The sequence below is a fragment of the Patagioenas fasciata genome, chromosome 9 (genome assembly GCF_037038585.1).
Source record: "Patagioenas fasciata isolate bPatFas1 chromosome 9, bPatFas1.hap1, whole genome shotgun sequence".
Taxonomy (NCBI): domain Eukaryota; kingdom Metazoa; phylum Chordata; class Aves; order Columbiformes; family Columbidae; genus Patagioenas; species Patagioenas fasciata.
The window spans coordinates 2,312,240-2,339,356 of record NC_092528.1 but is presented as its reverse complement, the minus strand read 5'-3'; the positions used below and the strand labels follow the sequence as shown (position 1 = coordinate 2,339,356).

The following is a 27,117-nucleotide window of genomic DNA, read 5'->3' as shown; positions in this document are numbered from 1 at the left end:
CGCCCCATACGATGATGTCATCAATATATTGCAAGTGTTCTGGAGCTTCACCTTGCTCCAGCGTGGTCTGGATCAGTCCATGGCAGATGGTAGGGCTGTGTTTCCACCCCTGGGGCAAGCGATTCCATGTATACTGGATGCCCCTCCAGGTGAAAGCAAACTGCGGCCTGCACTCTGCTGCTACAGGAATAGAGAAAAATGCATGAGCAATGTCAATTGTAGCATACCACTTGGCTGCCTTTGACTGCAGTTCAAATTGCAGTTCTAGCATGTCAGGCACAGCAGCACTCAGTGGTGGTGTAACTTCATTCAGGCTACGATAGTCTACAGTTAGTCTCCACTCGTCACTAGACTTACGCACTGGCCAGATTGGGCTGTTAAAAGGTGAGCGAGTCTTACTGATCACACCCTGGCTTTCCAATTGACGGATCAGCTTCTGGATAGGAATCCAAGAGTCTCGACTGGTGCGATATTGCCGGCGATGCACCGTCGTGGTAGCAGTTGGCACCTGCTGATCGTCAACCCTCAGCAGTCCTACAACAGAAGGGTCATCTGAAAGACCAGGCAAATCAGACAGCTGTTCAATTTTCTCAGTGTCCACAGCTGCTATACCAAATGCCCACCTATACCCTTTTGGGTCCTTAAAATACCCTCTCCTGAGGTAGTCTATACCAAGGATGCATGGAGCATCTGGACCAGTCACAATGGGATGCTTTTGCCAGTTTTTTCCAGTTAGGCTCATTTCAGCCTCTACAACAGTCAGTTCCTGGGATCCCCCAGTCACTCCAACAATATTGATGGATTGCGTTCCTTTATAATTAGAAGGAATTATTGTGCACTGAGCACCAGTGTCCACTAAAGCTTTGTACTCCTGGGGTTGTGTTGTACCAGGCCATAGTATTTGTACAGTCCAATAGACTCTGTTATCCCTTTCCTCCACCTGGTTGGAGGCAGGGCACCTCTAATTCCTGTTTTGCGCAGTCTCTGGGTGTGAATTAGAGGTTCCTTCAAGAGCATCAGAATCTCTTCTGCTCCTTTTGTAAACTGGAGCAGCCACCTTCCTAGGAGTTTTTCCTTTTATCTCACGTACTCGTTCTTGAAGTTCTGAGGTAGGCCTTCCATGCCACTTATTCATGTTTTCTCCCTGCTCATGTAGGAAGAACCACAGTGAACCTCTTCTTGTGGGCTGTCTCTGCCCTCTCTCTCGAGATTGGAAACGCCTTCTCCTAACAGCTGAAACATAGGTTTGTGCAGGTCGTGAACGGTACGAGTCTTCTCTGAGCTCTTTGATTTCTTGCAACAGCTTTTCAAACCGGTCATCAGATTTTTCACACAGTTTCTCCACAGTGGAGACACAAGCCCGTAGAGAACCAGCAAGGCTGTCCTCAAAGTACCGGAGCTGCTCAATCACTTCATTAATTTCTTGTACACCTCTAGCTGACCAGACCATTCCTGCCAATGACTTAGCATATGCAGGTGGTGCACTTTGTACAAATCTGCGCCACATAGATTTTGTACAATTGATTCTATCTGGGTCTGTCCCCTCTTGGCTGTTTGGTCCTAGATAGATGATCTCTCACACAGCTAATTCTCTCAGGAACTGGATACCTCTCTCCATAGTATTCCATTTCCCTAACTTGGATATACAGTCTTCCTTGTAGGGAAATCTGACTTTCATAGCTGCCAGGAGTCGGGTCCAGAGAGTAGCGGCATTAGACTCTCTTGAAATTGCCCTATCAATGGTGGAATCTTTTGACAGACATCCCAGCTGCCTGGCTTCACCACCTTCTAATTCAATTGTTTCTGCCCCATTGTCCCAGCATCGCAGCAGCCAGGTTAAAATATTCTCGCCTTCACGACGACTGAAGTCTTTTCGCAGATCTCTCAGCTCACCTGGAGAAAAGGACCGAGTGGTGGTCACTTCATCTCCACCCTGTCCTGATGATGATGCCTCTTGGGTTGATGTTGGCCCTGTGCCATCACCTGCTGCACGGGTAGTCTTTGTAGTGACTTTCTTACAACCAGCAACTGATGCTGATATGGGTTCACCATCATTTGATTCATTTTCAGAGTCTGAATGACTGTCACAGTGATTGCTGTGGTTACAGCAGCAACAGTGCCCAGTGTGTGAAGACGGGGGGGCTGCCTTGTTAGCCTTTGAGGCTGGAGAAGTAACGTTATCTGCAGCGACCTTGGCAGAGGAGCTCTGCGGAGGAGCTGTAGCTTCAGCCTGTGAAGCCGCGGTTGGGGGGGCAGTGGCTGCAGCAGCAGCTTTGGCTGTTTTGCCTTTCCTCGAGCGGCTAGGAGTGCTTTTTGCTAAAGCTTCTGAAGACGCACTGCAAATCTCAGGACTAAGAAGAGACGCAAACCTCCTATTGAAGCTCATTTCTCTTAACAGTAGCACAAACTGACACACATTCAGCAAACCAGATAACACCATCACAGTTCTATCAAAGCTCCAAGGGTATTCAAAGTTCTCTAAAACATTTGCAAACTGTCCTAGCGAAAACACAAAAGTATTGTTAGTCAGCCTTTCTAAAGATTCGCTTGACCAATTAGCAAATATAGAGCCATTCTGCTCTTTAATCTCTCCTGGAGGTTTTTCAAGGTAAAGCAGAAGCGAGTAGAAATTCATTAGCGGCTGCAGTATAATGAAATAAACCAGTGCCATACCACACAGTATCATCATGACCGCTGTCCAGTTTCTTGTTGTTATATAATGAATACTTCGATTCAGAAAGAAACACCAACACAGATATGGGATCAGCGAGCACAATGTAGAAAATAACTGATACAACTTTTGCCATAACATCTTTAAATCAATGTAATTCACTTTACCTTAATACCACTAAAAAATATCCGAAGCAAACAGACGCGCGAGTATCACAATTCTATGAGTTGGCACCGTGCCAAGAAAATTGAAAGGTACGTCAGAGCAGTAGAAAAGCCAAAAATCTCCAAATTTACCCCTTTCTCTCGCCCCACGTTGGGCGCCAATTATCTGTCGAGGGTTAGGATTGCGGGGTGACAATCAAACCCTGGCAGACGTATTGTTAACCTCTTCTCCCCCCAACTTCCCCCTTTTGCCCCTCCCTCTCCCCCCTTCCCACTCAGGACAGGCGATCGGGAGGGAAAGAAGGACAGAGAGAAGAGAGCTGGAAAAGTTAAAGATGTTTTACTAATGCTACTAATAAGAATAGAGAAAATAATACAAAATATACAAAACCAATCTTGTAAGTCTCAGCAACTGCAGAGCCAGCACCCAAAGTCCTGGATTAGACTCTGTAGCCAACCGGAGCTGGATTCAGTCTCTCACTAGGCCTTCAGTTCGCAGGGACGACCAGCAAGGTCCTCTCCTAATGTCAGCCATGAGGAAAAAAGGGAAAGAGAGCAAAGGGACGAGATCCTCGTGATCTCCCACTTCTATATGAAGTATTCACGCGAATGGAATGTTATACACCGTTGGTCAGTCTCTCGATCACCGGTTTCTCGTTGCCCCTCTCGCGAGATGTCCATCCGTGCTTATCAATAAGTTTGCATTCCATTGCTGGGTTTAACCAAAACATGTGTTGGGTTCTCCAGGAAAATGCAGCTAATATGAAGGCTTTAGCTGACAGGCAGAAATTCACTAAAAGAGAAACTTGTTTTTTAACAAAACCAAGACACATTAATACCGTACCTCTGGACTAACATTAACCCACATTCCTTCGTCCAGTCCTGTTTTTGTTCAAGATAGAAAAAGAGATCCACATACTGTACTTCATCCCATTTACCTTCCCTTTGACAAAACCTCATTAATTCAACAATAGCTCCATGTTCTAAAGTACGCTCCGGTGGCCAACGTACTTCATTAGGCAAGTCATATTCAGGCCACCAGTGAGTACAATATTCAATTAATTTCTTTTTACTCATAGATTGTTCAAATCCAGCCTCTGTATATTAAGTATATTAAGTTCCCGAAAAGCCTTTTTAGTTATTCTAGCCAATTGATCCATTTGCCCAATCAATTTATCAATCATTTCTCTATTTCTGTAGGCCGCAATTGGTGCAAAGAAAGATTCTAGTGCCCAGCCAAATTTAACACTGCTTGATGGTTCGTGCCACACATCTTCATCTACCTCTCGTTTGTGCCTAACCTGTAGAAGTTCTTGCCTATTTTTCAAGGGTGACTTTTTCCAAATAGGACATAGGGTTGGCAGTCCCAGAGTAATTTCCCTTACTGGTCCTCCTATTGGTAGGTGAGTTGTCCAGGTCCCATCACTTAAGGCCCAAACCAGATGTCCCACACTACCTATAACGCCTCTACAATCAATTCTATCTCCATCAATGCCTATTTTGGTTGCTTCCTTTGGATCCAATTGTTTCTGACAAATGCAACCTGCAATTGTTGCAACTTGGATGATGGACAGAGGTATTTCTTTTACATCTGTCTGGCAGGTTATTACTTGCGAACAATTCCACCATGGTACTGTTGTTCCTCCTCTTACATTGGACCACCGTACACACCATGGAAATGCTTCACTATATTGGTATTGTTGTACAATACTCAGTGTCCACATGTTATTCCATGATTCAGTTCTATTTTTGCTATTTTGATCTTTGCATTCCCAGTAAGTCCGTTCAACCTTTTCATTTACCGTCTCTTTGGTCCAGCTTTCATAGGTGCACTTGGTTTTCCACCCAGCACCTGAACCAAGTTTTCCTCTGAGTCTCATACAATCTTCTATTGTCGTTACTTCTGTCTGGGGTCCGCTTTTTACCCATCGCTCAGTTGGGACTTCTTCTATTCTAGTGTGAGATTCACATGCTATTTTACTAGTTTTATTTACTTCTGGTAAGGTGGTAGATATTATTCCCCACTGTATTGGATCTTCAGCCGATTTTGGAATTGGAAGGCAAGCAGTGATGCTACTGGTATTCTGGGTCAATGCAAAATCTCGAATTAGCCCTATCATCAGATTCTCTGCCTGATTCTGTACGCTTTGTACTACCTGTGGCACCTGGGTACTTTCATTATTGTTTACTGCTCTTCGTGGCCTAATTTGCAATCCCATTTGAATTGTCCCATTTTCCCACCGTTTATCAGAGGCCTTGTGGAATAGAGTGGCACTTCCCCCTCCAATTTTCAAAAGTACAAACGCTCTAACCAAAATCACAATTCGGTAATGAAAACCAGACATTATTGCGATGTAATCTTGAGCGTGGTAGGACCCACTATCTGCGATTTCCACAGTCTTGGAACTCTTTTCACTCGGGTATAATGTATCCAGGAGTCTACTCCAGCAACTTTGACTGCGGTGAATGTAGTCAGGAGTACTTGATAGGGTCCGTCCCAGCGCTCTTTTAAGGGTTCTTCATTCCAGGTTCTTATATACACCGTGTCTCCAGGCTCTATATCATGTACCGGATTCTCGAGCGCCAGTGGGCGATTCCACACTAGTGCGGATCTGAGTCGATTCAATGTCCTGCCAAGAGACAACACATAATTGTGCAAGTCCTGATTACCTTTCACATGTACCTCTGGGTTTGGGTCTGGTGCTTCACATGGTTTGCCATACAAAATCTCGTATGAACTTACTGACATCCCACTCCTAGGTTTAATCCTAATGCGCAGCAATGCTATTGGCAAGGCCTGAGGCCATTGAATTTTTGCATCCTGACAGATCTTGCTAAGTTGCCTTTTTAGAGTTTGATTCATTTTCTCCACTTGCCCACTAGACTGGGGTCTCCATGGGGTATGTAACTCCCATTTAATTCCCAAACATCTGCTGATTTCTTTTACTAATTGTGCCACAAAGTGTGGTCCCCTATCGGAAGATATCCCCAGTGGTACCCCAAATCTAGGGATTATTTCCTTTAGTAACCATTTTACAGTTTCTTTTGCTTGGTTGGTGCGACAAGGGAAAGCTTCTGGCCATCCAGAAAAGGTATCTACCCCAACTAGTATATACCTGAATCCTTGGGTTCTGAGGAGCTCTACATAATCTATTTGCCAATAATCCCCAGGTTGTACACCTGCCTTAATTTTCCCCATTTCTATTTTTCTTCTTACTAAAGGATTATTTTTCAAGCAAATTTCACACTTAGCTGTAATAGACTTTGCCATTGTTAACATCTGGACCGAGATAATTTGTTTTCTTAGGTAAGCTACCAATGCTTCTGCACCCCAGTGACACTTCTGTTGTTCCGTCTGAAGTATTCCTCTCGTAATAGTGGTTGGTACCACAACTTGTCCGTTGGTGGTTACATACCACCCAGAATTATTTTTGCTGGCTCTTACTAGACTTGCCAATTTTTCATCTTCTGTAGAATATTTAGGTGGTTCTGAAGGTAATAAATCAATTGCTCTTACCTTCTGGGAGACAAGGCCCACCATTGTTCTTACTTGCCGTGCTACTGACCGAGCTGTTTGATCAGCAAGCTGATTTCCCTCGATGATTTTTGATGTTCCACCTTGATGAGCTTTACAGTGCATTACAGCAACTTGTGATGGCTTTTGAATGGTCTTAAGCAGGTTCAGTATCTCCTCCTGGTACTTCATGTTTGTTCCTTGTGAAGAGAGCAGTCCCCGCTCTTTCCAAAGGGCTCCATGCACATGAACAACTCCGAAAGCATATTTTGAATCAGTCCATATATTAACTTTCTTGTTTTCGCTGAGTTCCAATGCTCTGGTTAAGGCGATTAACTCCGCTTTTTGTGCTGAGGTGTTTGATGGTAAGGGCTTAGCCTCAATTACTGTCTTGGCAGTAGTGGTGGCATATCCTGCATACCGCATTCCGTTCTCCACAAAGCTACTGCCATCAGGAAAGAGTTCCCAGTCAGTTTCTGCCAGCGGAGTGTCTTTCAAATCAGGGCAACTTGCGTGGGTATATTCGATGACTTCCACGCAATCATGTTCCAGGTCTCCTTCTTCAGTACCTGCACCCAAAAACTCAGCAGGGTTCATTAGGTTAGTAGTTTTTAGAATAACATCATCTTGTTCTGTCAGAATTACCTGGTATTTCATCATTCTGCTTGCGGAAAGCCAATGGCCCCCCTTTTGTTCCAGTACTGTTGTCACCATATGGGATACAAACACTTCTATCCTTTTTCCCATAGTTAGTTTTCGGACCTCCTGGATCAGTATTACTGTAGCAGCTACCGCCCGTAAGCACGCCGGCCACCCAGCACTTACCGGATCTAGCTGTTTAGAAAAATAGCCGACAGGTCTTTTCCAAGATCCCAGTCGTTGGGTGAATACCCCCAAGGCAAGTCTTTGTCGCTCATGTACAAACAACTGAAAATCTTTGCTCAAGTCTGGCAGACCCAAGGCAGGTGCCTGCATCAAAGCTGGTTTCAATTTCTGGAAAGCCTCTCGTTGTGGCTTTCCCCACACTAAGGTCTTATTCTTCTGTGCCTCATATAAAGGTTTGGCAATAAGTCCATAGTCCATGATCCAGAGCCTGCACCATCCTGTCATTCCTAAAAAGGATCTTAATTCATGTAAGTTTCGTGGTTCTGAAATAGCACAGATAGCATGCACACGGTTTGTGTTTTCTGCTGTCCTTGAGAAAGCTCGCATCCTAAATAAATCACAGTCTCGGATACAATTTGAGCTTTATTTTTCGATACTTTGTACCCATTCATTCCCAATTGGTTCAGTATTTCAATCGTTACCTGGATGCAGAGTTCTCGCGTCTCAGTCGCGATCAAAATGTCGTCTACGTATTGTAGCAACAGGTACCGTTGTCAAGGGATTATGATGTGGCCTTTCGTAGTCCATTCCTCGAGTTCCTTAGCCAACTGATTTCCAAAAATAGTTGGGCTATTCTTGAATCCTTGCGGAAGACGTGTCCAGGTTAACTGAGTTTTCCTTCCATTGTGTGGATTTTCCCATTCAAAGGCAAACAATTTTTTGCTTTCCTGGTCGAGGGGTATGCAGAAGAAGGCATCTTTTAAATCAAGTACAGTAAACCATTTCTATTTCTCCTTCACAGATGTTAACAAGGTATATGGGTTTACAAATACCGGATAAATGTCCTTAGTGATCTGGTTTACAGCCCTCAAATCTTGGACTAATCGGTAACTACCATCAGGCTTCTTTACTGGAAAAATTGGAGTATTATATTCTGATTCACATTCCTCTAGAATTCCATACCTCAAAAATTTTTCAATTAGAGGCACTATTCCTAACCTAGCTTCTAGTTTCAGTGGGTACTGCCTCAACTGTACTGGCTTGGCATCTTCCTTCAGTTCCACTTCAACGGGCTGGGCCGTTTTCGATTTCCCAGGTATGTCAGTCGCCCATACCGTGGGGATCACTGCCTCCTCCACAGCTTGTGGTACCTCTGCTACTGGGTTTTCTTTTAACAGCAAAACTTGTCCTACCTTAGATTCTGGAATTTTCATTACCAGGTTTCCATTCTCGAATGTTATTACAGCATCCAATTTGGTCAATAAGTGCCGTCCTAAAAGGGAAACTGGACAATCTGGAACATATAAGAACTCATGGGTTAACTCCTTTTCTCCAAAACACAGGTCTAAGGGTTGTAGGAATGGCTGTACTTCTTCCTTCCCTGTGGCACCAACAATCGTTGTCTTTTTATTACTTACTGTTCCCTGTAAAGAATTTAGCACAGAATAAGTAGCCCCTGTGTCCACCAAAAAATCTCACATCCTGATCCCCCACTTGTATCGTCACCAGGGGTTCCTTACTCTGGGTATCTGTTTCTGTGCTGCCATATAGTCAGCTGTTGTTATTATACTCCCCCAACACCATAGTTTGTATTGCATTCCCTGCTGCGCTTGGTACCCGACCCGTAGGGCCCGGACGATTCGGGCATTCATTTTTCTAGTGTCCTCCCTCCTTACAATAAGCACATTGATTTATACCAAGCTTTACAACAGGCCTCAGAGGAGTTCCCTGAACATTCCGAAAACCGCGCCCTCGGCCGCCTCTAGCTCCCCTGCCGCGGGCTTCCATTCCTATTCCCCTGCCTTGCCCTTGGACCAGAGCCAACAAGTCTTGCTGAGAACGCCTCGACTGCTCCTTTTCTCTAGTATTATAAGCTTTCCAGGCTGTTTCTAACATAACATCCAGATCTCGCAATTGTGCCCCTTCCAGTTTCTGTAATTTCTTCCGAATATCATCCTGAGACTCCCCGAAAAAGATCAAAGCCAACTGGACCCTTGCTTGTTCCGTTTCAATATCTAAATCCATATATCTTTTTGCAGTTTCCTTCAATCTTTCTAAAAAGGCTGAAGGGGATTCATTCTTTTCCTGCCTAACATTATACAATTTTGACCAATTCATTTGTTTTGGCATAGCAGTCTGAACACCAATTAATAACCAGTCCTGATACCTCCGGAGGCGAAGCTGACCAGCCCCAGTATTATAATCCCACCGGGGTTCCTCTTTTGGGAAATTCTCATCAACATTACCACCCACAGCCCCATTCCGAATATCCTCTCTTACTTTATCTCTTGCTACCCGTATAACCATATCTTTTTCTGTAGAATCCATTAATGTGTCAAGAATCACTTGCAAATCATCCCAATCGGGATTCTGCGTTTTAATTATCATCTTAATTATCCTTGCAACCTTGTCTGGGTTTTCCTGGTAAGGACCAGCTGATTGTTTCCAAATCATTAGATCTCCTGGTGAAAATGGGACTTTTACATAAACTGGTTCTCCCCCCACTCCTACCGCCTGTCTCAAGGGTGCTATTACATTTGACGGTTCACCCGCCTGTCTCAAGGGTGCTATTACATTTGACGGTTCACCCCACTTTTGGGCTTCCTTTTCTCTGTTCCTAGTTCTGTGGGATATTGGTGTAGTTGTTACTCCTTTTACTCCGGTTGCTGCCCCCTCATCCCCACTGGAATCGATATCACTTTCAGTAAGACGCACAGGTGCCGAGGGTTTAAGGGGTTTAGGTGCAGAGGGTTCAATTTCTGAAGGCGCAACGTCTGAACACGGCAGATCTGAAGCGTTGCCGCGGCTGCTCTCTACTGCCAAACACGTTATGCATTTCTTTTCCACCGTACAGCCCGTACATTTATCATTAATACTGTTCCTCTGGACTAACATTAACCCACATTCCTTCGTCCAGTCCTGTTTTTGTTCAAGATAGAAAAAGAGATCCACATACTGTACTTCATCCCATTTACCTTCCCTTTGACAAAACCTCATTAATTCAACAATAGCTCCATGTTCTAAAGTACCCTCCGGTGGCCAACGTACTTCATTAGGCAAGTCATATTCAGGCCCCAGTGAGTACAATATTCAACTAATTTCTTTTTACTCATAGATTGTGCAAATCCAGCCTCCTTCCAATGTTTCAACAAACAGTCTAATGGTGACATCTTTGTACCACACATACCAACACAAAAGAGTAACGCAGAGACGGTTTAATACAGAAAGATAACACACGGATAACTTTGAAATCACCAGTCTCAACAGCGAACACAGGTCAAATTACCAGAACGATGATCTGTATTCACTGTTGAAACCGGCGACCCCAGACAACCAGATAAATAACCAGACCAAGTGGTGAGCCTGAATAACACAAATAACAGACCAGGTGTGTGCACGAATAACCAGACCCTAGGTGCACGCAGATAACCAGACAGGCAAAACCAGAACCAGATAACCAGATACCAGATGCCGAACCTGCAGAGGTTTCCCTCTGTCTAACGGACGGCTGCCTAGGCAATACCTCGGGAGCTCCCTGCCCAACCGAGCGTGGCTTTCGCCGCATCTGACCGGCAGGCTACCGGATGCCTGACCAGCAGGCTACAGGACCAGAACAGAACCAGACCAGATGGGTACCCAATAATCCAGGTAAAACAACAGATAAAGCACCTTCTTACCAATCAGAGGTCCGTTGTGAGCAGCAGAGAGCCGGTCGCGTCCGACGCACTCCCCAAGAATACCTCGGTGCTAGCCAGAGCAGGATCGAGACGCGAGCCGTCTCAGCAATGCCCGCGAGGTCCCATCTGGGTTGCCAAAATGTTAGCAATCAGGACACATAACCACGGGCGTAGTTATATGCGGTGCTTTATTTCAGCGCTGGGAAACCAGGGGTTCGCACCCAAAACTGGCTTCCATCGTCAGTTTAGGTTACACAGTATTTATGCAGTCCATTCACATACATATTCATATATTCATTAGGATCATTAGAATATGTAACAGTTGCTCAACATTTATTGCAACATCGATTGCAACACCTTGGAACTACTTTGATCATGCGCAGTGTCCTCTGGTGGTCTTTCAGGGGGTCTTCAGGATGAAGTAAGTAGTCTTCATCGCCTCTGTCTTTTTCACCTTTTGATGCGGCACATGCGCACTACTCTATAATTGCACAACTGCTGACTAGCTTAATTTCCAGAGGTACTGTATACATTTCTCCTCATTCTAAGCATATTTGGGCTAAGATAAACGCTAGGTTGATAAGATAAAGGTATGCTCAATTCCCTTATTAGGTAAAACACGGTATACAAAGGTTGAATCAGCCTGGTACCCATCCCAGAAAAGAACATCTTGTAAAATTGATCCTGTTAGTCTCCAATTAAGATTGACTGTATTGATTGTATTAGTATAATCCCCTATAAAATTGATTCTATCTCTAACACCTGGACCGTGAGTAACTGCCCCCTGACCCCTCCCTGGCGTCGAGTCACACATGGGGTGCCACCTGCCAGGCACTGAGCACCCCATGTCCTGTCCCACAGGGAGCGGACGGGCGAGAGCAGGTACCCCACTGTTCCGCGGAGCTGCGGGGGCCCACACAGCCTTACGCCCCCGCGCTTCCAGCCCCAACCGCCCAGCACCCCACGACCGTCCCCATCCGGCGCCCGCAGCCCCAGCAAGGTAGGGATGACGGAGGTGGGGAGGGGGATGCTGAGCCTGCGGGGGGATCTATCCGTGCCTCAGTTTCTCCAGGGAGAGCTGGCTGGGGGAGGGTTGCTGGGGGATGTGGAGTGGGTCCCCGTGTTTGGGTCACATGCTCTCCCCTTCCCAGAAGGACTCGATGCAGCTTTCGGGCCAGGACGGCACTGATGGGAACCGGCAGGACGACCAGCTCTCCATGATGGGGGGCTCTCAGCTGCCCACAATGCCAAGGGCCACCCCAGACACCACGACCTCGAAGAGCCGGCCAGGTATGGCCCTGTCAGGGCACCGGGGGGAAGAGGACACCCTGCTGTCTGTGGGGACGGGTCTGTGCCCGCAGCTGGGCAGGGCGGGACGGGAGTCTGGGGTCTGGACTGGGATGTGGGGGCAGCACGGGCTGCTGGGGCAGCCGCTCCTCGTGGTGGAGCTGGAGGGAGCTGGGGGGACATGGGGGGTGGTGCTGGCAGTGTGGGACAACAGCCTGTGTGCTTCAGGGTGGGGGAAGGACCCTGTTTGTGGGTGTCTGTGGCTGACCCTGCCCCTCGCCCCCAGGCACCCCCTCCTCGCTGCTCTCGGCCATGCTGCTGCACCAACCAGTCCCGTCTCCCAGGCGCTTCACCCTGGCACCGAGTCTGCTGCCGCTCATCCAGCCCCCCCGCAATGAATCACTCCCTGACAGCCGGGCAGGACAGGGGTCCCGGCCCCGGTCCCAACGCCCCGGGCGCTGAGCAGGCAGCGGCTCCAATAAATGGCGATGGGCAACCAAGTGCTGGTGTGATCTGAGTGGGGGTCCCTGGGGCAGGATGGCAGAAAGCCCCGCTGTGTTTGCTTTTCAGGAGAAAAATAAGCGCTAAAAAGGCACTTTGGGGGTGCCCAGGTGGATCCGGTGGTACCCAGGGCCCCCCCAGAGGGAGCACTGGCAGCAAACCGGTGGGCACCAGGGCAGAGCCAGCAAAGGCCCATCCTGCACCCCGGGGTGGGGCTGAGGTGTCCACGGGCTTCAGAAACACCCCCTGGGACTAACTGGGGGGACGGGGTGAGGGGGTAACCAGGGGGCTGTGCAAGAAGCCGGGCTGACTGTCGGCAGCTGGAGCAGGGGAGCGCTTTGCTCTGGGTCGGGGGACCCAGAACTGGGGGGACGCAGCAGCTCCGCGCCCCGCCCCGGGGGGCCCATAGCCCCATGTCGCAGCACTTTGCAGCCGCAGGAAAGCGCCCGGCACTTCCGGCTGATGGGCGCTCTGGTCACGCCCACAGCCCTCGGCTGACAGACGGGGCCCTCGTTTAGTGAAACGCCTGGGAGCAGAGAAGCTTCTGGAGCACTGACCGTATACGGGCCCAGCTCGGATTCCCTTGGGCTTGACAAGGAGGCTGTGGGACCTTCCGGCAGTTTCGGTGCGGGGCTGTGGGCGGAGCGTTGTCCTCAGACTGCGGACCCTGCGGGAGCTCCCCGGGCAGAGCCCCCCCCGCCCCGCCGGCCGGTGGTTGTGTCTGCTGGGGACCCTGCGGAGCCGCCAGCTTTCGTGAGTGGGGATGTGCCTTTGGAATTGTCATTCAAAGGGTAGATGAGCACAGCTCGGCTTCAGCCAGGACGCCTCTGTGCCTTTAGTTTTTGTTTTTCCCTCACCTTCCCTTTCGTGCGGAGCGGCCCGGCCCGGGAGGGGGGGGTGTGGGTGTGTGTACTGAGGGAACACCTCGTACCCAGCAGCCTGCTCCGTGCCGCTGCTCCTTGTCCCTGCATTTATATACGATACACAAATGTAAAGCAAACGGGGGGGGTGCGTGGGAGCAGGAGCGGCTGGGGGCTCCTGGGCCGGGCCTGACGCCTGCAGTGCCTCACACTTTCCCACTCCCGTCGCGCCGCCATCTTCGGCGCGGGCAGTGAAGCCGCCGCACTGAGGCCGTGCCCCGTGCCGCCGGGGAGGAGGGGAGCTGGTCGCTCTGGGAGCCGCTCTTGGGAAGCGGACGGCGCACCCCGCCGAGGAGAGGGAGTTAACGTCCTTCAAGTCCTCCTCCTCGGGTACCGGTGCCCTTCAGGCGGTGGCTGATGAGGTGTCTGTTGCGGTGCGGGGAGAGCGCGGCTGCTGTGCCCTCACGGTCTCTCACGCAGACAGGACGGCGGCTGCGTGGAGCGGCGCTCCAGCCCCTGGCAGAGCTCGCGTGGCTGGGTGAGGGGACGGGATCCCCCCTCCAGCCTCGCTGCCTGCCAGGGAAACCCCTTCCCCTTTTCCAAACCTCCTGTTCCCCCTCAGCTCAATCCCCCTTTCCCAGCCAGAGGGAACCCGTTCTCTGCCCGGCCACCCCCATCTTGGGGTCACTTGTCCCTGGTTCCTGAGGTTCCGCCGAGTGGGCGTGGGGCGGGTTTGGGTCGGGCTGAGCCGAGGCCCGGCTCCCAGGGGGATGCTCTGCAGGGAACACCCCCCGCCCCAGGAGCACTGCTGCTCCGGTTTATTTTCATATTTCCCGCGCCTAGCACTGCGCCCCAGCAGTGAACCAGCAGACTGCAGGTACCGAAGGGATCTCCTCCTCCTCCCCACCCCTTAAGGGGCGGTGATCACTGCAGGAGTAAGAAAAGGATGCTGCAGGAGCTGGGGTTGCCTTCTACATCTGTTGTTTCTCGCTTCAGAGCTGCGCCGGGGCTGCAGGACTCTCTGGCTGTGATGGTGAGCGGAAACAACTTTACAACCTGTAAAGTCATAAAACTTCCCAACTCACAAGGTTATAAAGCAGGTATGTTCATTTCGACGTCGGGAGCAAGGGGGATCGTTCCACCGTTCATGCGCAACTTCTAACAATATGAGGTGTGTTTAAATACAGTAAGGTGTTACGTATTCATAATGACCCCAGGAACACCTCTACATATTCATAACCTTTCCCGCTTCTTATTAAAATGAGTCCCAGGTGATCATTTCCATAGTCTCCTCCTTGACCCCTCCCTGTTGCACCTGCGCAGTGCCATCTGGTGGTCTTGAGGAGGGGTCTTTGGATGAAGGCTCCTTCAGCCTCGTCACAGTGACCTCTTTACCTTTGGCTCATTATGTTGAATGGACTGGAACCCAAGCTGCCAAGTCGATTGAAATCAGACTGGTTCCGCCCTTTTACTGTAAATCTTCATTATCTCGTCTTCTCAAGTTTACATCTAGGTGCTGTAAAACCTCTTACCTTGGCATTCGACGAGGTTCTGTTTTTTCTTAACATAATGGGTTAGTTAGTTAGTTAGTTCCCTCTGTCAGTTCCCCCGTTTTCGGGAAGGTTAGTAAATTCTTGTACTAACGTGATGATTTCCTATTTAACCTTTTCTCGGACCACAAGTAAGAAGGCTGTTTCGACATGAGAAGACTTATCTTTCTCCCTCAAAGAACAAACAAATTCTCATGTTGAACAAAACATTCGTGTTGCTCTTCTGGGGCAGCTGATGACCGGGTGGCTGGTGCCCCGGCAGCAATGGCATCTGTTGGGCTGCAGCGGGAGCTCGCGCTCTTTGGCGTGGTGACCCCGCTCACTGCAGTTCCTAGCGCTTTCCTTTTGGGTTTCTTCTTCCCAGTGCGATCGCCAGGTCCAGTTTGGTGTTATCTTTTAAAATCATTTAAAATCATTCTGCAAGTTTTCTACGATTCATTTGTTATCAACTAATTCTCTCTCTGCTTGCTGAAGTTTACTCCATTGTGCTTGTAAATCTGTGTAAGGTGATTTAATGACCTCTTGCTCAGTTTGCTTGTCGTTCGTGGCAGCTATCAATGCTGCTTCCAAAACAGCAGAGATCTCAAATCTGCTTTCTTTTGCCAAGTCCCTTATTTGCTCAGTTACAATATCTGGAGCCGACCAACGTCCAGAAGCCCTCCTAAGACCCTCAGGAGTCCGGCAAGCCTTATAATCTTTCAGGAAACTCAACATCAGGGAGCAGTCCAGGCCTGGCTTGACCCGGGATGCCATGACCCACTGTCGGAGAACGCGACACAGACCGATCAGTCCTCATTTAGAGCCTCTGGCTCCTATCCCACCCGAACCGCTTCTCACAGAATATCCCACTTCTGACACCCAATAAACTGTCCCGTCCCAACAGGTGGGATGAGGGATGAGTTAACTCTTGGTTTCTCCTTAGCTCTTTGAGTTTTTCTAGTTTCTTTCTTATATCTCCCCAGGACTTTGTTACAAACTGGGGGGTCCACTCCAGGAGCCTGTTTATCCTTTGCTTTTTCCTTGGGTGAACTTCTCTTCATCCCAGAATTGTAGCATGATCCTCCCCAAGAGACTGTTGGGGGGTCCAAAATTCTCACGTGACCCCCCCACCAAGGGACTGTCAGGGGGTACCTCTGGCAGGTCACTCCCCTTCGACCTCTTGTGAGGATCAAACCCACAAAACCTGGCTCACAACGTGGGGCTCAAACCCACGACACAGAGTTCTTCACTCACTTTGTCCCTTCAGTGGCCAAGGCCCTCGCGGGGTTTTGGAAGCGCACTTAGAAGGACTCCACGCTCCCTTCGCAACCAGGTTGCGTCTCAGCCAACACCAGTCACACAGTCAAACTGCCCGACCCGGCGGTACTTACAGTCCACTTTTCCTGTCGGGACCGTCGTGCACTCTGGATTATGGGTAAACTGCAGTATTCAGGGGGAGTGAGCTTCTTTCTTTTGCTTCTGCTTTAATTTTGAATAACGTTGGTAGCTCTCCGCACACCTGAGTGCAAGGGCCACTGTTAAAGTGGGGCGCCTCCCTTGAACCTGAGGTAACACAGAGCCATCCAAGGTTGTCACGTCGGGGTCACCAATTGAAATAAATAGCTTACACTTTTTCTATGGATAAACAACGTTTAATCCAATTCCTTAGTTGTATTCCTTAAATACGTGTTCATTAGAGCATAAGCAAAACAGCGCTGGGTGCGCGGGGATTCGCTCTGCCCAACACATACATCTTTTAACAATGGGAAGTGTGCTTAAATATAGTAAGGTGTTACATATTCATAATGACCCCAGAAACCCCTCTACATATTCATAACCTTTCCCTGCTTCTTATTAAAATGAGTCTCAGATAACCATTTCCATAATCTCCTCGTTGACCCTCCCCAGTTACACCTGCGCAGTGCCATGAAGATTGGAGAGCCGCGGGTCAAAGATGAGTCCTCATGGAGGGATGATTAATGCTCGTTTTATTACAATTCTGATTCTATTCTATAGGGTTAATCTAAGGTTCACGTGGTATATGACACAAGGTAATTAGTTACAACGTAATGTTCACCCGTTACAGCAATACCACGTCTTTGTTCTACAAAATAGCACGTCTTTGTTCTACAAGACAGCATACCTTTGTTCTACATCCTCTTTTCGTGTTTTACTTCTTAATAAGTTTCTTTCTATTGATTACCCAAGGACAAATCCTTGCTGTCCGACACGTACGCTGGGTTGTGCAAGTGGGACTGGAAAAGTACCGAGTGCCCTGTTTCTTCAAGCATATTCTCTACAGTATCACTTGGTGATTTTGAGGAGGGGTCTTTGGATGAAGGCTCCTTCAGCTTCGTCACAGTGAACTTTTTACCTGTGGCTCATTATGATGAATTGGCTGGAACCCAAGCTGCCAAGTCGACCGAAATCAGACTGGCGCCCCCTTTTGCTGTAAATCTCGGCTGTCTTGTCTCCTGAAGGTTACAGCTGGGGCTGTAAAACTTCTTATCTCAGCATTCGATGAGGTTCTGTTTTTTTTTAACACAATTGGTTACATACAGCTCTAAACTGTAAAATTCATTATGTGGCTTAAAGTGTTAGTTTGTTAGTAGGCCCTTATAATGGGGTTGGGTAACCCTTAAAATGTTAGTTGCCTCTATCAATATAACTTCATAAACAAGTTTCATAACTTGTTACATAGAACTTAACCAGCTTTTCCTTTTTCCAGGTTCAGAGCCTGTGCCTCATTTGGTTATATCTGTAAACACTGAACATCTCCTCAGCAGGAATCACAACTGCATTTCTCACAGATCCAACTTTCTGCTATGCCCAAATTCACCACTTTATCCTACCTGGCCTCTCTCAGCTCTCAGTCGTACTCTAAATGCTCGTGAGGAGTGTTTGCAATACGAAGTGATGCAATTAACTCTTTGAGATACTTCCCACTGCTTAACTGAGAGGATGTAATTCACTAGGGGGGCCTTAAGAACAATCCTGCCAACGCTTTGCTAAGCTGGAGCAGAATGGAGACGCTGCTGCTGTGATACATTATCAGGTCTTGTCGGTCTCCCAATTCTCCTGAAATACGAAGCATGACACTAATGGGATGGTATAGTCTTCTTAATCAATCCAGCTGTCAGTCAAGTTCTGCCCCTTCCATGCCCCCCTTCCTTGATGCCTTCCAAATAATGAGCGTGCTAGCTGTGATAAAGAAAGGTTTCTAACTGCAGGAAGGAAATTAACTCATTTTCAGCCAGAGCAGTACAGCCACTGCAGACAAGGACACACAGGGCTCCACAGCTCTGCTTGTGTGGAAAAGCATCCCACTGCTGCTTCGCAGACAGACTCGGCCCCAGCGCCAGCTCTGCAGCAAGCACTTGAAATTCAGACGTGCCGAGACCTCCGTGGTTGCTAATGCAGGGGGTTCCCATGTGCTGCTGGGGACCAGCGTTTCCTCCAGCCCAGGGGAAACAAGGGTGGGAAGAAAGGAGCATCTTCAGAAAACAGGATGAGAAGAAAATAAGGCAAGGCAAGGCTAGGCCAAAGGACGTTTCCTTCCTTTATATTTTCTACCACATTCATCTGGAGACGAGGAGGAAAGCCATCAGACCTGATGGATTAGGCCCAAGCAACAACCCCGGCTACTTGAGACACTTAGACTAAGCCTAAAATGCAAAGATCTCTCCATAAGGATGGTTTTTACACTCTACTTCCACAATCTGCTGGCAGTACAAAAGAATAAGCGGCAGATCTACTTAGGCTGAGTCACGGTGGTTTGCTCCTAAGACCATGCATATCACGGGAATATTTCAGCATTTCTGCTCTGGTTTTCAGTGTATTACACCAAAACACCCACCTGATGACATCATTTCAAGAGCAACAGCAGCAATTTGCAGAATTCAGCTTCTTTGGGGAACTGAGAAATTGCTGAGCTGACACCAAGTCCTGCTGTGTCTCTGTCACCTGCAGAGTGCCCGCATCCTCACGACGGGAGCGGGCATTGTGACAAAGGTTCTATGTCAGCTGGGTGTGGCAGCCGAGCGCCCCCTAGGAAGGGGGAGCCTGTCAGCCCCGGGCCTGTCACTGCCTGCTGTCCCCCCTGTCAGCAGCGAGGCCTCTGAAAAGTTTCCAAAACATCCCCAGACTTGGGTCCAGCGTGGCCAAAAGTCTCCAAGAGACAAGTCGGAAAGAAGGATATGGAACAAAGAGAGAAAGCAAAGGGAGCAAGCCAAAGGGAGGGAAGAGGAAAATCTAGTGCTGGGCTGCAGGACTGAAATGGAGGAATGGAAAGACAAAAGCCAGGAAGCAGGAGAGTTTGAGAAAAGGAGAGAGGAAAGAAGAGACATGCAACCAGACGAGGGTTTAGTGAGAGAGGCTGGGACAGAGAACAGGATGAGAAGGAAATAAGGCAAGGCAAGGCTAGGCCAAAGGACGTTTCCTTGCTTTATATTTTCTACCACATTCATCTGGAGACGAGGAGGAAAGCCATCAGACCTGATGGATTAGGCCCAATCAAAAACCCCGGCTACTTGAGACACTTAGACTAAGCCTAAAACGCAAAGATCTCTCCATAAGGATGGTTTTTATACTCTACTTCCACAATCTGCTGGCAGTACAAAAGAATAAGCGGCAGATCTACTTAGGCTGAGTCACGGTGCTTTGCTCCTAAGACCATGCATACCATGGGAATATTTCAGCGTTTCTGCTCTGGTTTTCAGTGTATTACACCAAAACACCCACCTGATGACATCATTTCAAGAGCAACAGCAGCAATTTGCAGAATTCAGCTTCTTTGGGGAACTGAGAAATTGCTGAGCTGACACCAAGTCCTGCTGTGTCTCTCTCACCGGCAGAGTGACCGCATCCTCACCACGGGAGCGGACATTGTGACAAAGGTTCTATCTCAGCTGGCTGTGGCAGCCGAGCGCCCCCTAGGGGAGGGGGAGCTTGTCAGCCCCAGGCCTGTCACTGCCTGCTGTCACCCCTGTCAGCAGCGAGGCCTCTGAAAAGTTTCCAAAACATCCCCAGACTTGGGTCCAGCGTGGCCAAAAGTCTCCAAGAGACAAGTCGGAAAGAAGATTATGGAACAAAGGGAGAAAGCGAAGGGAGCAAGCCAAAGGGAGAGAAGAGGAAAATCTAGTGCCGGGCTGCAGGACTGAAATGGAGGAATGGAAAGACAAAAGCCAGGAAGCAGGAGAGTTTGAGAAAAGGACAGAGGAAAGAAGAGACATGCAGCCAGACGAGGGCTTAGTGAGAGAGGCTGGGACAGAGAACAGGATGAGAAGGAAATAAGGCAAGGCAAGGCTAGGCCAAAGGATTGTTTCCTTGCTTTAAATTTTCTACCACATTCATCTGGAGACGAGGAGGAAAGCCATCAGACCTGATGGATTAGGCCCAAACAAAAACCCCGGCTACTTGAGACACTTAGACTAAGCCTAAAATGCAAAGATCTCTCTATAAGGATGGTTTTTATACTTCCACAATCTGCTGGCAGTACAAAAGAATAAGCGGCAGATCTACTTAGGCTGAGTCACAGTGCTTTGCTCCTAAGACCATGCATACCATGGGAATATTTCAGCATTTCTGCTCTGGTTTTCAGTGTATTACACCAAAACACCCACCTGATGACATCATTTCAAGAGCAACAGCAGCAATTTGCAGAATTCAGCTTCTTTGGGGAACTGAGAAATTGCTGAACTGACACCAAGTCCTGCTGTGGCCCTGTCACCTGCAGAGTGCCCGCATCCTCACCACGGTAGCGGGCATTGTGACAAAGGTTCTATGTCAGCTGGGTGTGGCAGCCGAGCGCCCCCTAGGGGAGGGGGAGCCTGTCAGCCCCGGGCCTGTCACTGCCTGCTGTCCCCCCTGTCAGCAGCGAGGCCTCTGATAAGTTTCCAAAACATCCCCCGACTTGGGTCCAGCGTGGCCAAAAGTCTCCAAGAGACAAGTCAGAAAGACGGATATGGAACAAAGGCAGAAAGCGAAGGGAGCAAGCCAAAGGGATGGAAGAGGAAAATCTAGTGCCGGGCTGCAGGACTGAAATGGAGGAATGAAAATACAAAAGCCAGGAAGCAGGAGAGTTTGAGAAAAGGAGAGAGGAAAGAAGAGACATGCAGCCAGACGAGGGGTTAGTGAGAGAGGCTGGGACAGAGAACAGGATGAGAAGGAAATAAGGCAAGGCAAGGCTAGGCCAAAGGACGTTTACTTGCTTTATATTTTCTACCACATTCATCTGGAGACGAGGAGGAAAGCCATCAGACCTGATGGATTAGGCCCAATCAAAAACCCCGGCTACTTGAGACACTTAGACTAAGCCTAAAAGGCAAAGATCTCTCCATAAGGATGGTTTTTATACTCTACTTCCACAATCTGCTGGCAGTACAAAAGAATAAGCGGCAGATCTACTTAGGCTGAGTCACGGTGCTTTGCTCCTAAGACCATGCATATCACGGGAATATTTCAGCATTTCTGCTCTGGTTTTCAGCGTATTACACCAAAACACCACCTGATGACATCATTTCAAGAGCAACAGCAGCAATTTGCAGAATTCAGCTTCTTTGGGGAACTGAGAACTTGCTGAGCTGACACCAAGTCCTGCTGTGTCCCTGTCACCCGCAGAGTGCCCGCATCCTCACCACGGTAGCGGGCATTGTGACAAAGGTTCTATGTCAGCTGGGTGTGGTAGCCGAGCGCCCCCGAGGGGAGGGGGAGCTTGTCAGCCCCGGGCCTGTCACTGCCTGCTGTCCCCCCTGTAAGCAGTGAGGCCTCTGAAAAGTTTCCAAAACATCCCCAGACTTGGGGCCAGCGTGACCAAAACTCTCCAAGAGACAAGTCGGAAAGAAGGATATGGAACAAAGAGAGAAAGCGAAGGGAGCAAGCCAAAGGGAGGGAAGAGGAAAATCTAGTGCCGGGTTGCAGGACTGAAATGGAGGAATGGAAAGACAAAAGCCAGGAAGCGGGAGAGTTTGAGAAAAGGAGAGAGGGAAGAAGAGACATGCAGCCAGACGAGGGCTTAGTGAGAGAGGCTGGGACAGAGAACAGGATGAGAAGGAAATAAGGCAAGGCAAGGCTAGGCCAAAGGACGTTTCCTTGCTTTATATTTTCTACCACATTCATCTGGAGACGAGGAGGAAAGCTATCAGACCTGATGGATTAGGCCCAATCAAAAACCCCGGCTACTTGAGACACTTAGACTAAGCCCAAAAGGCAAAGATCTCTCCATAAGGATGGTTTTTATACTCTACTTCCACAATCTGCTGGCAGTACAAAAGAATAAGCGGCAGATCTACTTAGGCTGAGTCACGGTGCTTTGCTCCTAAGACCATGCATATCACGGGAATATTTCAGCATTTCTGCTCTGCTTTTCAGTGTATTACACCAAAACACCCACCTGATGACATCATTTCAAGAGCAACAGCAGCAATTTGCAGAATTCAGCTTCTTTGGGGAACTGAGAACCTGCTGAGCTGACACCAAGTCCTGCTGTGTCCCTGTCACCCGCAGAGTGCCCGCATCCTCACCACGGTAGCGGGCATTGCGACAAAGGTTCTATGTCAGCTGGGTGTGGTAGCCGAGCGCCCCCGAGGGGAGGGGGAGCTTGTCAGCCCCGGGCCTGTCACTGCCTGCTGTCCCCCCTGTCACCAGCGAGGCCTCTGAAAAGTTTCCAAAACGTCCCCAGACTTGGGTCCAGCGTGGCCAATAGTCTCCAAGAGACAAGTAGGAAAAAAGCATATGGAGCAAAGGGAGAAAGCGAAGGGAGCAAGCCAAAGGGAGGAAATAGGAAAATCTAGTGCCGGGCTGCAGGACTGAAATGGAGGAATGGAAAGACAAAAGCCAGGAAGCAGGAGAGTTTGATAAAAGGAGAGAGGAAAGAAGAGACATGCAGCTAGAGGAGGGCTTAGTGAGAGAGGCTGGGACAGAGAACAGGATGAGAAGGAAATAAGGCAAGGCAAGGCTAGGCCAAAGGACGTTTCCTTGCTTTATATTTTCTACCACATTCATCTGGAGACGAGGAGGAAAGCCATCAGACCTGATGGATTAGGCCCAAACAAAAACCCCGGCTACTTGAGACACTTAGACTAAGCCCAAAAGGCAAAGATCTCTCCATAAGGATGGTTTTGATACTCTACTTCCACAATCTGCTGGCAGTACAAAAGAATAAGTGGCAGATCTACTTAGGCTGAGTCATGGTGCTTTGCTCCTAAGAGCATGCATATCACAGGAGTATTTCAGCATTTCTGCTATGGTTTTCAGCGTATTACACCAAAACACCCAACTGATGACATCATTTCAAGAGCAACAGCAGCAATTTGCAGAATTCAGCTTCTTTGGGGAACTGAGAAATTGCTGAGCTGACACCAAGTCCTGCTGTGTCCCTGTCACCCGCAGAGTGCCCGCATCCTCACCACGGTAGCGGGCATTGTGACAAAGGTTCTATGTCAGCTGGGTGTGGTAGCCGAGCGCCCCCGAGGGGACGGGGAGCTTGTCAGCCCCGGGCCTGTCACTGCCTGCTGTCCCCCCTGTAAGCAGCGAGGCCTCTGAAAAGTTTCTAAACATCCCCAGACTTGGGGCCAGCGTGACCAAAACTCTCCCAGAGACAAGTCGGAAAGAAGGATATGGAACAAAGAGAGAAAGCGAAGGGAGCAAGCCAAAGGGAGGGAAGAGGAAAATCTAGTGCCGGGTTGCAGGACTGAAATGGAGGAATGGAAAGACAAAAGCCAGGAAGCAGGAGAGTTTGAGAAAAGGAGAGAGGAAAGAAGAGACATGCAGCCAGACGAGGGCTTAGTGAGAGAGGCTGGGACAGAGAACAGGATGAGAAGGAAATAAGGCAAGGCAAGGCTAGGACAAAGGACGTTTCCTTGCTTTATATTCTCTACCACATTCATCTGGAGACGAGGAGGAAAGCCATCAGACCTGATGGATTAGGCCCAATCAAAAACCCCGGCTACTTGAGACACTTAGACTAAGCCCAAAAGGCAAAGATCTCTCCATAAGGATGATTTTTATACTCTACTTCCACAATCTGCTGGCAGTACAAAAGAATAAGCGGCAGATCTACTTAGGCTGAGTCACGGTGCTTTGCTCCTAAGACCATGCATATCACGGGAATATTTCAGCATTTCTGCTCTGGTTTTCAGTGTATTACGCCAAAACACCCACCTAATGACATCATTTCAAAAGCAACAGCAGCAATTTGCAGAATTCAGCTTCTTTGGGGAACTGAGAAATTGCTGAGCTGACACCAAGTCCTGCTGTGTCCCTGTCACCCGCAGAGTGCCCGCATCCTCACCACGGTAGCGGGCATTGTGACAAAGGTTCTATGTCAGCTGGGTGTGGCAGCCGAGCGCCCTTCAAGAAAGGGGGAGCCTGTCAGCCCCAGGCCTGTCACTGCCTGCTGTCCGACCTGTTAGCAGCGAGGCCTCTGAAAAGTTTCCAAAACATCCCCAGACTTGGGTCCAGCGTGGCCAAAAGTCTCCAAGAGACAAGTCGGAAAGAAGCATATGGAACAAAGGGAGAAAGCGAAGGGAGCAAGCCAAAGGGAGGGAATAGGAAAATCTAGTGCCGGGCTGCAGGACTGAAATGGAGGAATGGAAAGACAAAAGCCAGGAAGCAGGAGAGTTTGAGAAAAGGAGAGAGGAAAGAAGAGACATGCAGCCTGATGAGGGCTTAGTGAGGGAGGCTGGGACAGAGAACAGGATGAGAAGGAAATAAGGCAAGGCAAGGCTAGGAGAAAGGATGTTTCCTTGCTTTATATTTTCTACCACATTCATCTGGAGACGAGGAGGAAAGCCATCAGACCTGATGGATTAGGCCCAATCAAAAACCCCGGCTACTTGAGACATTCAGACTGAGCCCAAAAGGCAAAGATCTCTCCATAAGGATGGTTTTTATACTCTACTTCCACAATCTGCTGGCAGTACAAAAGAATAAGCGGCAGATCTACTTAGGCTGAGTCACGGTGCTTTGCTCCTAAGAGCATGCATATCACGGGAGTATTTCAGCATTTCTGCTCTGGTTTTCAGTGTATTACACCAAAACACCCACCTGATGACATCATTTCAAGAGCAACAGCAGCAATTTGCAGAATTCAGCTTCTTTGGGGAACTGAGAAATTGCTGAGCTGACACCAAGTCCTCCTTTGTCCCTGTCACCCGCAGAGTGCCCGCATCCTCACCACGGTAGCGGGCATTGTGACAAAGGTTCTATGTCAGCTGGGTGTGGCAGCCGAGGGCCCCTAGGAAAGGGGGAGCCTGTCAGCCCCGGGCCTGTCACTGCCTGCTGTCCCCCCTGTCAGCAGCGAGGCCTCTGAAAAGTTTCCAAAACGTCCCCAGACTTGGGTCCAGCGTGGCCAAAAGTCTCCAAGAGACAAGTAGGAAAGAAGCATATGGAACAAAGGGAGAAAGCGAAGGGAGCAAGCCAAAGGGAGGGAATAGGAAAATCTAGTGCCGGGCTGAAGGACTGAAATGGAGGAATGGAAAGACAAAAGCCAGGAAGCAGGAGAGTTTGATAAAAGGAGAGAGGAAAGAAGAGACATGCAGCTAGAGGAGGGATTAGTGAGAGAGGCTGGGACAGAGAACAGGATGAGAAGGAAATAAGGCAAGGCAAGGCTAGGCCAAAGGACGTTTCCTTGCTTTATATTTTCTACCACATTCATCTGGAGACGAGGAGGAAAGCCATCAGACCTGATGGATTAGGCCCAATCAAAAACCCCGGCTACTTGAGACACTTAGACTAAGCCTAAAAGGCAAAGATATCTCCATAAGGATGGTTTTTATACTCTACTTCCACAATCTGCTGGCAGTACAAAAGAATAAGCGGCAGATCTACTTAGGCTGAGTCACGGTGCTTTGCTCCTAAGACCATGCATATCACGGGAATATTTCAGCATTTCTGCTCTGGTTTTCAGCGTATTACACCAAAACACCACCTGATGACATCATTTCAAGAGCAACAGCAGCAATTTGCAGAATTCAGCTTCTTTGGGGAACTGAGAAATTGCTGAGCTGACACCAAGTCCTGCTGTGTCCCTGTCACCCGCAGAGTGCCCGCATCCTCACCACGGTAGCGGGCATTGTGACAAAGGTTCTATGTCAGCTGGGTGTGGTAGCCGAGCGCCCCCGAGGGGAGGGGGAGCTTGTCAGCCCCGGGCCTGTCACTGCCTGCTGTCCCCCCTGTCACCAGCGAGGCCTCTGAAAAGTTTCCAAAACATCCCCAGACTTGGGGCCAGCGTGACCAAAACTCTCCAAGAGACAAGTCGGAAAGAAGGATATGGAACAAAGAGAGAAAGCGAAGGGAGCAAGCCAAAGGGAGGGAAGAGGAAAATCTAGTGCCGGGTTGCAGGACTGAAATGGAGGAATGGAAAGACAAAAGCCAGGAAGCGGGAGAGTTTGAGTAAAGGAGAGAGGAAAGAAGAGACATGCAGCCAGACGAGGGCTTAGTGAGAGAGGCTGGGACAGAGAACAGGATGAGAAGGAAATAAGGCAAGGCAAGGCTAGGCCAAAGGACGTTTCCTTGCTTTATATTTTCTACCACATTCATCTGGAGACGAGGAGGAAAGCTATCAGACCTGATGGATTAGGCCAAATCAAAAACCCCGGCTACTTGAGACACTTAGACTAAGCCCAAAAGGCAAAGATCTCTCCATAAGGATGGTTTTTATACTCTACTTCCACAATCTGCTGGCAGTACAAAAGAATAAGCGGCAGATCTGCTTAGGCTGAGTCACGGTGCTTTGCTCCTAAGACCATGTATATCACGGGAATATTTCAGCATTTCTGCTCTGCTTTTCAGTGTATTACACCAAAACACCCACCTGATGACATCATTTCAAGAGCAACAGCAGCAATTTGCAGAATTCAGCTTCTTTGGGGAACTGAGAACCTGCTGAGCTGACACCAAGTCCTGCTGTGTCCCTGTCACCCGCAGAGTGCCCGCATCCTCACCACGGTAGCGGGCATTGCGACAAAGGTTCTATGTCAGCTGGGTGTGGTAGCCGAGCGCCCCCGAGGGGAGGGGGAGCTTGTCAGCCCCGGGCCTGTCACTGCCTGCTGTCCCCCCTGTCACCAGCGAGGCCTCTGAAAAGTTTCCAA

At 48.9% G+C, this 27,117-nt stretch overlaps 1 long non-coding RNA gene across 1 annotated transcript in view; it reads left to right on the top strand.

The window, feature by feature from the left end:
* Positions 1 to 11,775, top strand: part of LOC139828614 (uncharacterized) — a 31,190-nt gene extending 19,415 nt beyond the window's left edge. The window contains exon 3 of the long non-coding RNA XR_011740423.1: positions 11,713 to 11,775. This is a non-coding gene — a long non-coding RNA (uncharacterized lncRNA). The remainder of the gene's footprint in view (positions 1 to 11,712) is intronic.
* Positions 11,776 to 27,117: the final 15,342 nt, after the last annotated feature.